The 15,848-nt window shown below is 45.3% G+C and overlaps 1 long non-coding RNA gene across 1 annotated transcript; it reads left to right on the top strand.

Annotated features, from left to right (window-relative positions):
* Positions 1 to 1,559: 1,559 nt before the first annotated feature.
* Positions 1,560 to 15,543, top strand: LOC126950440 (uncharacterized). Its single transcript, XR_007724176.1, has 4 exons — positions 1,560 to 1,642; positions 6,009 to 6,014; positions 9,223 to 9,228; positions 15,120 to 15,543. It is a non-coding gene; the product is annotated as an uncharacterized LOC126950440 (long non-coding RNA).
* The last annotated feature ends 305 nt before the right edge of the window (positions 15,544 to 15,848 follow it).

Genomic DNA, 15,848 nt, shown 5'->3' with positions numbered 1-15,848 from the left:
GTTGGAGAGATGGTAAATGTGAGGTGAGCCCTGCAATTGCTTAGCTGGAGAACTAAGAGGCCAGCTGACTTCCTTGGTTGTAACAGAGCTGAGTCCAGAAAGAACAAGGTAACTGCAGCTTGTAAGGAAGGGTGCCACAGAGTTCTGCACAGAGAGAGAACCCTAGAGATCTGCAGATAAACCCCTGGATATGTAGCAGAGTACATCAGCACACACGTGTGACATAATTACTTGCTTCTTGGGAAAGAACCATCTGAATGCATTGGAATAGTGCTTGACACTCCGGGCCAAGAATGGTGCCTGTTCAGAATTCACAGGTCATTGGGTAGAGGACTAAGCAAGGTCTTGCCTCATTAGAGGGGAAAATTAGCCTTAGATTGCACACTGCCTAATACCCACCTAACAGGGCATAACAGCAAAACTTGAATGCATCAAATGGTTCCCAAGTAATTTTTTTTTTTTTCTTTTGAGACGGAATCTCTGTCTCCCAGGCGGGAGTGCAGTGGCGTGATCTCAGCTCACTGCAGCCATTGTCTCCCAGGTTCAAACGATTCTTCTGCCTCAGCCTCCCTAGTAGCTGGGATTACAGGTGTGCACCACCATACCCAGCTATTTTTTTTTTTTTTTTGAGACAGAGTCTTGCACTATTGCCCAGGCTGGAGTGCAGTGGCTCAATCTCAGCTCACTGCAACCTCCGCCTCCCAAGTTCACACAATTCTCCTGCCTCAGCCTCCCAAGGAGCTGGGATTACAGGTGCACACCACCACACCCGGCTAATTTTTTGTATTTTCAGTAGAGACAGGGTTTCACTATGTTGGCCAGACTGGTCTCGAACTCCTGATATCGTGATCTGCCCGCCTTGGCCTCCCAAAGCCAGCTAATTTTTTTGTATTTTTAGTAGAGACGGGGTTTCACCATGTTGGCCAGGCTGGTCTCAAACTCCTGACCTCAAATAATCCTTCTGCCTCTGCCTCCCAAAATGCTGGGATTACAGGCATGAGCCACTGTGCCCGTTTCCAAGTAACTTAACTGTATTCCAGAACAAAGCCCAAGAAGAGTTATGGTAATACAAATATATCCAGTTTCAAGAAAGGTAAAATTCACAGCGTCTGGTGTCCAAGCAGATTACTGACATACAAAGAAACAGGAACATGTGACCCGTAATGAGGAGAATAAACAATATAAATCAACCCAGAACTCACCCAGATATTAGTATTAGCAGAAAAGGACATTAAAACAATCATTATAACTATTTCAAATGCTCAAAAGTTAAGTAGAGGCGTGGGAAATATTAAGAAGACCCAAATCGAACTTCTATAGATAAAATCTACATGAGATTTTTTTTTGTTTTTGTTTCTGTTTTTTGAGACACAGTCTCGCTCTGTCGCCCAGACTGGAGTGTAGTGGTACGGTCTTGGCTCACTGCAACCCTCTGCCTCCCGGGTTCACGCCATTCTCCTGCCTCAGCCTCCCAAGTAGCTGGGACTACAGGCGCCCGCCACCACGCCTGGCTAATTTTTGTATTTTTAGTAGAGACGGGTTTCACCATATTGGCCAGGCTGGTCTTGAACTCCTGACCTTGTGATCCGCCTGCCTCAGCCTCCCAAAGTGCTGGGATTACAGGCGTGAGCCACCGCGCCTGGTCAAGGTTTTTTTTTTTTCTGAAACAGAGTCTAGCTCTGTTGCCCAGGCTGGTGTGCAGTGGTGCAATCTCAGCTCACTGCCTCCTCTGTCTCTCAGACTCACGTGATTCTCCTGCCTCAGCCTCCCAAGTAGCTGGGACTACAGGTCATGCCACCACGCCCGACTAATTTTTGTGTTTTTAGTAGAGATGGGATTTCACCATGTTGGCCAGACTGGTTTCAAACTCCTGACCTCAAGTGATCCTCCCGCCTCAGGCTCCCAAAGTGTTGGGATTATAGCCGTGAGCCACTGCACCCAGCCTACAACGAGATTTTTTTCTAAAAAGTACACTGGATGGGATTAATGACAAATTAGACATTGCAGACGAAAAGGTTAGTGAACTTGAAGGCACAGCAATAGTAACTATCACAAAGAGAAAAACACACAGAGAAAAAAGAATTAAAAAAAAAAAAAGCATTAATGAGCTTTGGGACAACTTCAAGTAATCTAATACACAAATGAAATCTGTAGCGGAGAGGAGAGACAATTGTCTGAACATAATAAAAACTATAAACCAGGCCAGGTGCAGTGCCTCACGCCTGTAATCCCAGCACTTTGTGGGGCTGAGGCGGGCAGATCACCTGAGGTCAGGAGTTGGAGACCAGCCTGGCCAACATGGTGAAACCCCGTCTCTACTAAAAATACAAAAAATAAGCCAGGCATGGTGGCATGCGCCTGTAAGTCCCAGCTACTTGGGAGGCTGAGGTGGGAGAATCACTTTGAAACCCAGGAGGTGGAGGTTATAATGAGCCAAGATCACGCCACTGTACTCCAGCCTGGGGAACAGAGTGAGACCCTGTCTCAGAAAAAAAAAAGAAAGAAAGAAAGATAAAGAAAAGGAAAGAAATTAATAACAGAAGGTGCTTGACAAATCCCCAAATATTTGGAGACCAAATAACACACTTCTAAATAAACTATGGAATAAAGAAGAAATGAAAAGGGATATTAGAAAGTCTTTTGAACTAAATGAAAATAAAAAAACACACACACATCAGAATTGGTGAGATGCCGCACAGAACACCTATATTAGGAAAAAGGAAATGTCTTGAATTAATAAATTCAGCTACTTAAGAAACAAGAAAAATAAGAGAAAATTAAATACAAATTAAGCAGGAGAGAGGAGAGGGACTAATAAAGGTAAAATCTGAACTCAATGAAATAGAGCACAGAAAAAACAATAGAGAAAATCAGTGATCCCAAAGCTGCTTTTGTGGGATGGTTTATGAAACTGACAAACTTCTAGCTAGACTGGACAGAAAAGAAAATGAAGACACAACCTACCAATTTTAGGAATTAAAGAGATGAAATCACTACAGATTCTACAGATATTAAAAAGATAATAAGGGAAAACTATAAGCAAGATTATGGTATTAAGTTCAACAACTTAGATGAAATGGACATATTTCTTGAAAGACACCAATTACCAAAGCTCACTCAAGAAGAAAAGGATAACCTGAATAGCTCTATAACTATTAAAGACATTGAAATTATAGTTAGGCCGGGTGCGGTGGCTCACACCTGTAATCCCAGCACTTTGGGAGGCCGAGGCGGGCAGATCACCTGAGGTCGGGAGTTCAAGACTAACCTGGCCGACATGGTGAAACCCCGTGTCCACTAAATATACAAACAATTAGCAAGGCATGGTGATGGGTGCCTGTAATCCCAGCTACTCGGGAGGCTGAGGCAGGAGAATTGCTTGAACCTGGGAGGCGGAGGTTGCGGTGAGCTGAGATCGTGCCATTGCACTCCAGCCTGGAAAACAAGAGTGAAACTCTGTCTCAAAAAAAAAAAAAGAAATTATAGTTAAAAACCTTTCTACAGGTCAGGTGCGGTGGTTCACGCCTGTAATCCCAGCACTTTCGGGAGGCCGAGTTGGGCAGATCACTTGAGGCCAGGAGTTTGAGACCAAACTGGCCAATGTGGTGAGACCCCATCTCTACAAAAAACAAAAACAAAAATTAGCCAGGCATCGTGGTGGGTGCCTGTAATCCCAGCTACTCAGGAGGCTGAGGCACAAGAATTGCTTGAACCTAAAAAAGGTGGAGGTTGCAGTTAGCTGAGATCATGCCACTGCACTTCAGCCTGGGCAACAGAGTGAGACTCTGTCTCATAAAAAAAATGTGTGTGGAATCCCAAGGGATGATGAATAGCCAAAATAATTTCTAAAAGAAAAAACAGGCCGGGCGCGGTGGCTCAAGCCTGTAATCCCAGCACTTTGGGAGGCCGAGACGGGCGGATCACGAGGTCAGGAGATCGAGACCATCCTGGCTAACACGGTGAAACCCCGTCTCTACTAAAAAATACAAAAAACTAGCCAGGCGCGGTGGTGGGTGCCTGTAGTCCCAACTACTCGGGAGGCTGAGGCAGGAGAATGGTGTGAACCCGGGAGGCGGAGCTTGCAGTGAGCTGAGATCCGGCCACTGCACTCCAGCCTGGGCGGCAGAGCGAGACTCTGTCTCAAAAAAAAAAAAAAAAAAAAAAAAAGAAAACACAAAATTGGATGATTCACAGTTCCTGATTTCAAAACTTATTACAAAGCTACTGTAATCAAAACATTTTGGTACTGTTATAAAGGCAGACATATGGAATAGAATAGAAATCCAGGATATAAACCCTCACACATATGGTCAGATGATTTTTGACAAGGTTACCAAGACCATTCAATAGAGAAAGGACAGTCTTTTCAATAAATGGTGCTGGGAAAACTGGATAGCCATATGCCAAAAAATGAAGTGGCATCTTTACCTTACCTTGAATGATATACAAAAATTAATTCAAACTGGGTGAAAGAGCTAAATGTATTAGCCAAAATTACAAAACTCTTTTTTTCCTTCCTTTCTTTCTTCCTTCCTTTCTCTCTTTCTTTTTCTTCCTTCCTTCCTTCCTTTCTTTCTTTTTTCTTTTTTTTCTTTTTTTGAGACAAGGTATTGTTCTGTCACCCAGGCTGGAATACATCATGGCTCACTGCAGCCTCAATTTCCCAGGCTCAAATGATCCTCCCACCTCAGCCTCCTGAGTAGCTGGGACTACAGGTGTGTGCCACCATGCCCAGCTAATTTTTGTTTTTGTTTTCTGTAGAGATGGGGTCTCACCATGTTCCCAACATTGGTCTTGAACTCCTGGGCTCAAGTGATCTGCCCACCTTGGCCTCCCAAAGTGCTGGAATTACAAACTTGAGCCACCATGCCCAGACTATAAAACTCTTAAAAGCAAATGGGGGAAATTTTTGTGACATTAGATTTGGTATAGGTATATTGAACTTCATCAAAATGGAAAAATTTTGTGCATCAAAGGACACCATCAACAGAGTCCCACAGGATGTGAGAAAATATCTGCCAATTATATATCTGATAAGGGATTAATATCCAGTATATATAAAGAACTATAACACAACAACAGCAGAAACAACAATACCCCACACAACCCAATTCTAAAATGGGAAAAGGGGCTGGGAACAGTGGCTCGCGCCTGTAATCCTAACACTTTGGGAGGACAAGGCAGGAGGGTCACCTGAGGTCAGGAGTTCAAGGCCAGCCTGGCCAACATCGTGAAAACCCATCTCTACTGAAAATACAAAAAATTAGCCTGGTGTGGTGACTCACACCTGTAATCCCAGCTACTCAGGAGGCTAAGGCTGGAGAATTGCTTGAACCCAGGAGGCAGAAGTTGCAGCGAACTGAAATTGCGCCGCTGCATTCCAGCCTGGTTGACAGAGTGAGACTCCGTCTCCAATAAAATAAAATAGGCAAAGGGCCAGGTGTGGTGGTTCACGCCTGTAATCCCAACACTTTGGGAGGCTGAGGTGGGCAGACCACTTGAGCCTGGGAGTTCAAGGCAGGTGGATCACCTGAGCTCAGGAGTTCGAGACCAGCCTGGGCAACATGGCAAAACCCTGTTTCTGTTTAAAAATACAAAATTAGCCTAGCGTGGTGGTGCTTGCCTGTAGTCCAAATGACTCGGGAGGCTGAGGTGGGAGGATGGCCAGGAGTGGTGGCAGGAGACCGGGAGGCAGAAGTTTTAGTGAGCTGAGATTAAACAAAAAAAGGAATGAAATTGTGCTACATCTTACAACACCTTGACAGCACCTGACAGCATTATGCCACATGAAGTAATACAGACACAAAAGGACAAATGTTGTTTTGGGAGGCTGAGATGGGAGGATTGCTTGAGGCCAGGAGTTTGAGATCAGCGTGGGCAACATATTGAGATAACATCTTTACCCCCGCAAAAACATTTTTTTTATTTATTTATTTATTTATTTATTTATTTATTTATTTATTTATTTATTTATATTTTTGAGATGGAGTTTTGCTTTTGTTGCCCAGGCTGGAGTGCAATAACACAATCTCGGCTCACTGAGGCCTCCGCTTCCCAGGTTCAAGCAATTCTCCTGCCTCAGCCTCCCAAGTAGCTGGGATTACAGGCACCTGCCACCATTCCTGGCTAATTGCTTGTATTTTTAGTGGACACGGGGTTTCACCATGTCGGCCAGGCTGGTCTCAAACTCCTGACCTCAGGTGATCTGCTTGCCTCCGCCTCCCAAAGTGCTGGGATTACAGGTGTGAGCCACCGTGCCCAACCAAAAAAATTTATTTTTAAAGTTAACTGAGTGTAGTGGTGTGTGCCCATAGTCCTAGCTACTTGAGAGGCTGAGGTGGGAGGATCCCTTGAGCCCAGGAATTTGAGGCTGCAGTGAGCTGTGATCGTGCCACTGTACTACCTGAGCAACAGAGCAAGACCCTGTCTCTTTAAAAAAAAAAAGAAAGAAAGAAAGAAAAAAGTGTTATTTTACTTATGTGAAGTACTTAGAATAGGCAAATTCATAGACACAAAAAGTAGATTAGAGGTTACCAGGAACTGGGTAGAAGAGGAGAAAGGAAATTGTTGCTCAGTGATTACAGAGTTTCTATTAGGAGTAAAAAGTTTGGTTTTTTCCCCGACTGGTCTCGAACTCCTGGTCTCAGGAGATCCACCCACCTCAGCCTCCCAAAGTGCTGAGATTACAGGTGTGAGCCACTGCACCCGGCCATCACTACTGTTTTCAATGAGAGCAAATGGATTAAAAACCACAAGAAAATATTTGCTTTAAAATTATTTTTTTCTTTTCTTTCTTTCTTTTTTTTTTTTGTTTGAGATGGAGTCTCGCTCTGTCTGGCTCAGGCTGGAGGGCAGTGGCGTGATCTCGGCTCACTGCAGCCTTCGCCTCCTGGGTTCAAGCCATTCTCTTGTCTCAGCCTCCTATGTAGCTGGGACTACAGGCATGTGCCACCACACTCAGATAGTTTTGTATTTTCAGTAGAGACAGGGTTTCACCCTGTTGGCCAGGCTGGTCTCAAACTCCTGACCTCAGGTGATCTACCTGCCTTGGTCTCCCAAGGTGCTGGGATTACAGGCGTGAGTCACCGCGCCCAGCCACCACTACTGTTCTTAATGAGAGCGAATGCATTAAAAATGAAAATAAAATATTTGCTTTAAGACTATCGTTTCCGGCCGGGCGCGGTGGCTCAAGCCTGTAATCCCAGCACTTTGGGAGGCCGAGACGGGCGGATCACGAGGTCAGGAGATCGAGACCATCCTGGCTAACACGGTGAAACCCCGTCTCTATTAAGAAATACAAAAAACTAGCCGGGCGAGGTGGCGGGCGCCTGTAGTCCCAGCTACTCGGGAGGCTGAGGCTGGAGAATGGCGTAAACCCGGGAGGCGGAGCTTGCAGTGAGCTGAGATCCGGCCACTGCACTCCAGCCTGGGTGACAGAGCGAGACTCCGTCTAAAGACTATCGTTTCCTACAAACATTTAAAATAAAAATACTTTTAAAAGAAAAAAAACACTATTATTTAATCTTTACTGTATTTTAAATATTCCTTTGTATCTTTTATAAAATATGTATTAGTATAATAGTGTATGTAAATAATTTATATGTATTTTTTCATGCTCGCAAATTTTACTCAGAAGGATCAATTTGGCCACACACAGTGGCTCACATCTGTAATCCCAACACTTGGATCACGAGGTCAGGAGTTCAAGACCAGCCTAGCCAACATAGTGAAACCCTGTCTCCACTACAAATACAAAAAATTAGCGGGGTGTGGTGGCAGGTGCCTGTAATCCCAGCTACTTGGGAGGTTGAGGCAGGAGAATTGCTTGAACGCAGGAGGTGGAGGTTGCAGTGAATGGAGAATGTACCACTGCACTCCAGCCTGGGCGACAGTGCAAAACTCGATCTCCAAAAAAAAAAAAAAAAAGAATCAATTTAAGCTCCTTTTTTTTTTTTTTTTTTTTTGGGACAGGGTCTTATTCTGTTGCTCAGGCTGGAATGCAGTGGCACAATCTTGGCTCACTGCAACCTCCACATCCTGGGCTCAAGCAATCCTCCCACCTCAGCCTCCTGAGTAGCTGGGCTAATTTTTGTATTTTTCTGTAGAGACAGGATTTTGCTATGCTGCCCAGGCTGGCCTCAAACTCCAGGGTTCAAGGTATCCACCTGCCTTGGCCTCCCAAAGTGCTGGGATTACGGGTGTGAGCCACCATGCCTGGCCAGGAATGTGTTATCAAAATAATTTGGAGACCACTGTCCTAAAAAATAGGCAGATTGTGTTCTCAGAAAATGGAAATAATTTATCTACAAGCAGAGAGTTGAATCCACTGAAGTAGATGACCGAAGCCAATCTTAACATGAGTAGTACCACGTTTCTTTTTTTTTTTTTTTTTGAGTCAGAGTCTCTCTCTGTCACCCAGGCTGTAGCGCAGTAGCACAATCTTGGCTCACTGCAACCTCCTCCTCCCGGGTTCAAGTGATTCTCCTGCCTCAGCCTGCCAAGTAGCTGTGATTACAGGTGTGCCCCACCATGCCTGGCTAATTTTATTTGTATTTTTAGAAAAGACGGGGTTTCACCATGTTGGACAGGCTGGTCTTGAACTCCTGATCTCAAGTTGTCCACCCACCTCGGCCTCCCAAAGTGCGGGGATTGCAGGCAAAGCCACCACGGCGGGCCAGTAGGTACCACATTTCTGAATGGGAAGACTGAAGATTGTAAAATGTGATTTCTCCTAGTTAATTTCTCGCAGTGAGCCTATGAATTTAATGTAATTTCAATCAAAATCCCAGTGGAATTTTTAATGCAGTTTGTCAAGATGATTTTAAAATTTATATGAAAGTAAATGTTATGAATAGCAAACGCATTTTTGTAAAAGAATAGACAAGAACAAAGAAGACATTTGAATGAATAAAAATCAGAACATATTATAAAGTTGCAGCCGTTGAAACCTCATCACATTAGTATAAGAATAAAGCAGTAGAAATAGTTTCCATAAAATTGACCTATGTATTTTTGGAAATTAACCATATGTTATAAATGGCATCTTGAATCTTCAGATAAAGTCCTTGCTAGCCAATAAATTATTTTGGACAATCTGATATGCCTTTGGTAAAACTATTAATAAGTGTGCTGCCTGGCATCATGCCATTCATAAAAGTCAACTCTAAACCTGAATGTAGCCAGCCGCGGTGGCTCACACCTGTAATCCCAGCACTTTGGGAGGCCAAGGTGGGCGAATCACAAGGTCAGGAGTTCAAGACCAGCCTGGCCAACATGGTGAAACCCCATCTCTACTAAAAATACAAAATATTAGCCAGGTGTGGTGGCGGGCGCCTGTAGTCCCAGCTACTCAGGAGGCTGAGGCATGAAAATTGCTTGAAGCCGGGCGTCAGAGGTTGCAGTGAGCCAAGATCATGCCATTGTACTCCAGCCTGGGTGACAGAGCAAGACTCTGTCTCAAAACAAACAAACGAAACCCTGAATGTAAAAAGTGAAAGTAGGTCAGCCACAGTGGCTCAGGCCTATAATCCCAACACTTCGGGTGGCCAAGGTGGGAGGATTGCTTGAGCCCAGGAGTTTGAGACCAGCCTGAACAACATGACGAAACCCTGTCTCTAAAAAAATACAAAAATTATCTTTATAATCATTGGGTAATAGACATTCTTCATTAACATGATACAGAAAACCAAAATGCTAATGAATAGGATTAATAACGCTGACTACATCATCAAGATAAAATTTTCTACAAGAGACAACATGAATTAAGTAAAAAGTGCTGGGTGCAGTGGCTCACACCTGTAATCCCAGCACTTTGGGAGGCCAAGGTGGGCAGATCACTTGAGGTCAGGAGTTTGAGACCAGCCCGGCCAACATGGTGAAACCCCGTCTCTACTAAAAATACAAAAAAAATTAGCTGGGCGTGGTGGCGGGCGCCTGTGAACCCAGCTACTTGGGAGGCTGAAGCAAGAGAATTGCTTGAACCTGGAAGGTGGAGGTTGCAGTGAACCGAGGTCGAGCCACTGCACTCTAGTCTGGGCAACAGAGTGAGACTCCATCTCAAAAAAAAAAAAAAAAAAAAAAAAAAGTAAAAAGAGAAAATATTTAGATGGGTAACAAAGGGTTTTACGCAAATATATCAAGTACTCCTACAAAGTAATAAGGGAAAAACGACCCAGTCTGGGCATGTTAGCTCATGCCTGTAATCCCAGCACTTCGGGAGGCTGAGGCAGGCAGATCACCTGAGGTCAGGAGTTGGAGACCAGCCTGGCTGACATGGTGAAACCCCGTCTCTGCTAAAAAATACAAAAATTAACCGGGCGTGGTGGTGCACACCTGCAGTCCCAGGTACTTGGGAGGCTGAGACATGAGAATCGCTTGAACCCATAAGGCGGAGGTTGTGGTGAGCCGAGATCGGCACTTCAGCCTGGGCTCTGGGCGACAGAGCGAGACTCCATCTCAAAAAAAAAAAAAAAAAAAAAAAAAAAAAGAGACACCCCAATAGAAATGTCACCAAGGATATGAGTAGATTTGCAGTTCTCAGTAGAGGAGACATGAAACTATAAGATGTTCAACTTTTCCAGAGATTACAGAAATATAAAGTAAATAAAAAATGAGATATGTTTCAGGTAGCAGACTGGCAAACATTTAAAAAGTGTGGGCTGGGCGTGGTGGCTCACGCCTGTAATCTCAGCACTTTGGGAGGCCGAGGCGTGCGGATCATGAGATCAGGAGATCGAGACCATCCTGGCTAACACGGTGAAACCCCATCTTTACTAAAAATACAAAAAATTAGCTGGGCATGGTGGCGGGCGCCTGTAGTCCCAGCTACTCGGGAGGCTGAGGCAGGAGAATGGCATGAACCCGGGAGGTGGAGCTTGCAGTGAGCTGAGATGGCGCCACTGCACTCCAGCCTGGGCGATAAGAGCAAGACTCTGTCTCAAAAATAAAAAAAAGTGTGGGCCGGGCACAGTGGCTTATGCCTATAATTCCAGCACTTTGGGAAGCTGAGTCAGGAGAGTTGCTTGAGTCCAGGAGTTGGAGTCCAGCCTGAGCAACATAGAGAGACCCCTGTCTCTGCAAAAACTTTTTTAAATGTCCAGGTGTGGTGGGGCGTGCCTGTAGTCTTGTAGCTACTTGGGAGGCTGAGGTAGGAGGATCACGAGAGCTGGCGAGATTGAGTCTGCAGAGGCTGCAGTGAGCTACGATGGCACCACTGTACTCCAGCCTAGTTAACAGAGTGAGACCCTGTCTGGGAAAAAGAAAAAAAAGTCGTGTATCAGGTTTTTTGGGGGATATGTAAAAACAAATCCCACTCATAATATTGAAGCACAACTTATGAAAAACAAATGGAAAACATCTATTAACATTTTAAAAATTATTTTTATTTTTTGGTCATCTCTTAGAATATGTATAAATAAATATGTACTTATTTATCATTATTTTTAAAATTTTTATTTTACTTTATTTATTTAATTTCTTTCTTTCTTTTTTTTTTTTTTTTTGGAGACAGAGTCTGGTCTGTCACCCAGGCTGGAGTGCAGTGGTGCAATCTTGGCTCACTGCAAGCTCCGCCTCCCAGGTTCACACCATTCTCCTGCCTCAGCCTCCCAAGTAGCTTGGACTACAGGCGCCCGCCACCACACCCGGCTAATTTTTCTGTATTTTTTTTAGTAGAGACAGGGTTTCACCATGTTAGCCAGGATAGTCTTGATCTCTTGACCTTGTGATCTGCCCGCCTCAGCCTCCCAAATTGCTGGGATTACAGGCGTGAGACATCGCACCTGGCCTATTTTACTTTATTTTTTGAGATGGGAGTTTTGCTATGTTGCCCAGGCTGGTCTTCAACTCCTGGGCTCAAGCAATCCTCCTGCCTGGGCTTCCCAAGTAGCTACAGGCACACACCATCACACCAGGCTGATTAAAAAAATTTTTTTTAGGGACGGAGTTTCACTATTGCCCAGGCTGGTTTCAAACTCCTGGCCTCAAGCAATCCTCCAGCCTTGGCCTTCCAAAGTGTTGGGATTACAGATGTGAGCCATGACACCTGGCCAAAATAATGTTTTTTATATGGCAAGATGTATATGTGAGACTGTGGTTAAAGGAGCCTTTAGCCATACCCATATATAATGTTTTTAAATTTATTATTATTATTATTTGAGATGGAGTCTTGCTCTGTCGCCCAGGCTGGAGTGCAGTGGCACAATCTTGGCTCACTGCAACCTCCACCTCCCAGGTTCAAGTGATTCTCCTGCCTCAGCCTCCCAAGTAGCTGAGATTACAGGCGCCCACCACCACGCCCAGCTAATTATTGCATTTTTAGTAGAGACGGGGTTTCACCATGTTGGCCGGGCTGGTCTTGAACTCCTGACGCAGGCTGATCTGCCCGCCTCAGCCTCCCAAAATATTGGGATTACAGACATGAGCCACTGCTTCCGACCAATTTATTATTTTTTTTTTACAAGGAACTGCATGATACATTAATTGTATAAAGTTAATAATAATACAAATTAAAACCTGTAAGGTTAGGCTGGGCACCATGGCTGATGCCTGTTATCCCAGCACTTTGGGAGGGCAAGGCTGGTAGATCACTTGAGGTCAAGAGTTCAAGACTACCCTGGCCAACACGGTGAAACCACGACTCTGCTGAAAATACAAAAATTAGCTGGGCGTGGTGGCAGGCCCCTGTAATTGCAGCTACTTGGGAGGCTGAGGCAGGAGAATCGCTTGAATCCTGGAGGAGGAAGTTGCAGTGGGCCAAGATCCTGCCACCGCACTCCAGCCTGGGCAACAGAGTAAGACTCTGTCTCAAAAACAGACAAACAAACAAATGTAAGGTTAGCTACGTTCACTCTTTCCCAGACTAGAGAATTTCAGCTACATCAAACGTCAAAATAATTAGAATGCGTACAGGAAAATATCATCATAAGTGGTGAAGAAATTAGCTTGGCTAACATTTGCAGACATTTGGATACTCTGAGATAGCTGATAGTTTGACAGTAGTACCATCTTTTCCAAGCAAAAATTTGGACAGAAATGCAAATATTTTCTAGCATAGAACTAGTCTATAAAACTAGTCAAGTTTTTTTCATTTTTGTTTGTTTGTTTTTGAGCCGGAGTCTCTCTCTGTCACCCAGGCTGGAGAGCAGTGGCGCAATCTCGGCTCATCGCAACCTCTGCTCCTGGGTTCAAGCATTTCTCGTGCCTCAGCCTTCTGTGTACCTAGGATTAAAGGCACCTGCCACCACGCCCAGCTAATTTTTTTAAGTAGAGATAGTATTTTTAGTAGAGATAGCATTTCATCATGCTGGCCAGGCTGGTCTTGAACTCCTGACCTCAGGTGAGCTACCTGCCTCGGTTTCCCAAAGTGCTGGGATTAGAGGCGTGAGCCACTGTGCTCAGCCAGAAAAGCAAGTATTTTCTAGCATAGAACCAGTCTTCAAAACCAACCAAGTTTTGATAGCAAAATAGAAAAGCCCAGTTGTGGCTACAAATCCAGCTCTTTATTGGCCAAATAGACATTTAGGATGTTTTATCCGGTCTTAAGAGACAGAATTGGTGGGTAAGTATTGCCACCCCGTGGCTGTCGTTCACATTGCAGTTTGTCCTTTGTCTTCAAAATACTAAACCAAGGCTTATGTCCTTTGGATATCCCTTAATAGTAAAATGTTTTAGAAATTTGAGAGACTTGGCCGGGCGCGGTGGCTCAAGCCTGTAATCCCAGCACTTTGGGAGGCCGAGACGGGTGGATCACGAGGTCAGGAGATCGAGACCATCCTGGCTAACACAGTGAAACCCCGTCTCTACTAAAAAATACAAAAAACTAGCCGGGCGAGGTGGTGGGCGCCTGTAGTCCCAGCTACTCGGGAGGCTGAGGCAGGAGAATGGCCTGAACCCGGGAGGCGGAGCTTGCAGTGAGCTGAGATCCGGCCACTGCACTCCAGCAAGGGGGACAGAGTGAGACTCCGTCTCAAAAAAAAAAAAGAAATTTGAGAGACTCACATAGGGTTATTAAAATATTGACAAATTAAAAAAAATTAAAACCTACTATCCTATCATCATTATGCGTTTGTAAAAGGCCAGACGTTGGGCCAGGCGCGGTGGCTCACACCTGTAATTCCAGCACTTATGGAGGCCAAGGTAGGTGGATCACCTGAGGTCAGAAGATGGATCACCTGAGGTCAGGAGTTCGAGACCAGCCTGGCCAATATGGTGAAACCCTGTCTCTACTAAAAATACAAAAAGTAGCCAGGGGGGTGGTGGGTGCCTGTAATCCTAGCTATTCAGGAGGCTGAGGTAGGAGAATCACTTAGAACCCACAAAGCAGAGGTTGAAGTGAGCTGAGATTGCGCCACTGCACTCAAGCCTGGGTGATAGAGACTCTGTCTCAAAAACAAACAAAAAAACAGATGGCACACTTGACACAGCAGCTATGAGTTGGACCATGCACTTATGCACTCACCTAAATGTATGGTGGTCCTGTTCCCTACCACAATCCATCTTTTTTTTTTTTTTTTGAGATGGAGCCTGGCTCTGTCGCCAGGCTGGAGTGCAGTGGCACGATCTCGGCTCACTGCAAGCTCCGCCTCCCGGGTTCAAGCGATTCTCTTGCCTCAGCCTCCCACATAGCTGGGACTACAGGTGCATGCCACCATGCCCAGCTAATTTTTGCATTTTTAGTAGAGACAGGGTTTCACCATGTTGGACAGGATGGTCTCCATCTCTTGACCTCGTGATCTACCTACCTCGGCCTCCCAAAGTGCTGGGATTACAGGCGTGAGCCACTGTGCCTGGCCAATCCATCATTTTTTTAGGAGCCAAACAGGTGAACTCAATGGAGAGCCACCCATTGGATAGGAATCACCACCCCTCTGAATCCTTTATATCTTTGAAGGTGGCACTAGCGTCTACAATTCCATGTGGCAAACAGTGTGGGTTCTGATTGAATACTGGTTGGGTCGAGACAGGGTAAGAGGACCAATGTGAGCGGCTAAGTGTATCTATCCCAAATGTGTCCTTGGGTGCCAGGGAACTTACTACCAGGTGGGTCCATGGACACATTTATTTTTACTTTTATATTTACATTTAATTTAATTTAATTTAATTTTTTTTTTTTTTTTCAGAGACAGGGTCTCACTCTGTTGTGCTGGCTGGAGTGCAGTGGTGCAATCACGACTCACTGCAGCCTCAAACTCCTGGGCTTAAGCCATCCTCCTGCCTCAGTCTCCCAAGGAGCTGGCACCACAGGAGCACACCATCACGCCGAGCTAATTTTTAAATTTTTTTTGTAGAGAAAGGGTCCACTATGTTGCTCAGGCTGGTCTCGAACTCTCAAGTGATTCTCCCACCTTTGTCTTCCAAATTGCTGGAAGACTTGGTCCGCCGCAGAGAAGAGATTTCATAGCCAGGCAGACTGGTGGTTTCAGTGCCTTCATGAATTTTACTCCCTGTAGTAAGAGGCTTTCCATGAGCAGTCTTGCGGTCACCACATTTTATCAGTGGGTGTTCCCCAGTCACCTTCCATAAAACAGGCCTGCACAGGCCGGGGGCGGTGGCTCATGCCTGTAATCCCAGCACTTTGGGAGGCCGAGGTGGGTGGATCACTGGAGGTCAGGAGTTCAAGACCAGCCTGGCCAACATCGTGAAACCCCGTCTCTACTAAAAATACAAAAATTAGCCGGGCGTGGTGGCGTACGCCTGTGGTCCCAGCTACTCGGGAGGCTGGGACACGAGATTCACTTGAACCCGGGAGGGGGAGGTTGCAGTGAGCTGTCTGTCTAAAGGTGAGTAATAGGTTTGAGGGGACCTGGGCAGGGGAAGCGAAGGCAGCAGGGAATCGCCCACTCCAGCTC

The sequence above is a fragment of the Macaca thibetana genome, chromosome 3 (assembly GCF_024542745.1).
Source record: "Macaca thibetana thibetana isolate TM-01 chromosome 3, ASM2454274v1, whole genome shotgun sequence".
Classification (NCBI taxonomy): Eukaryota; Metazoa; Chordata; class Mammalia; order Primates; family Cercopithecidae; genus Macaca; species Macaca thibetana.
This window is presented reverse-complemented; position numbering and strand designations above follow the sequence as displayed.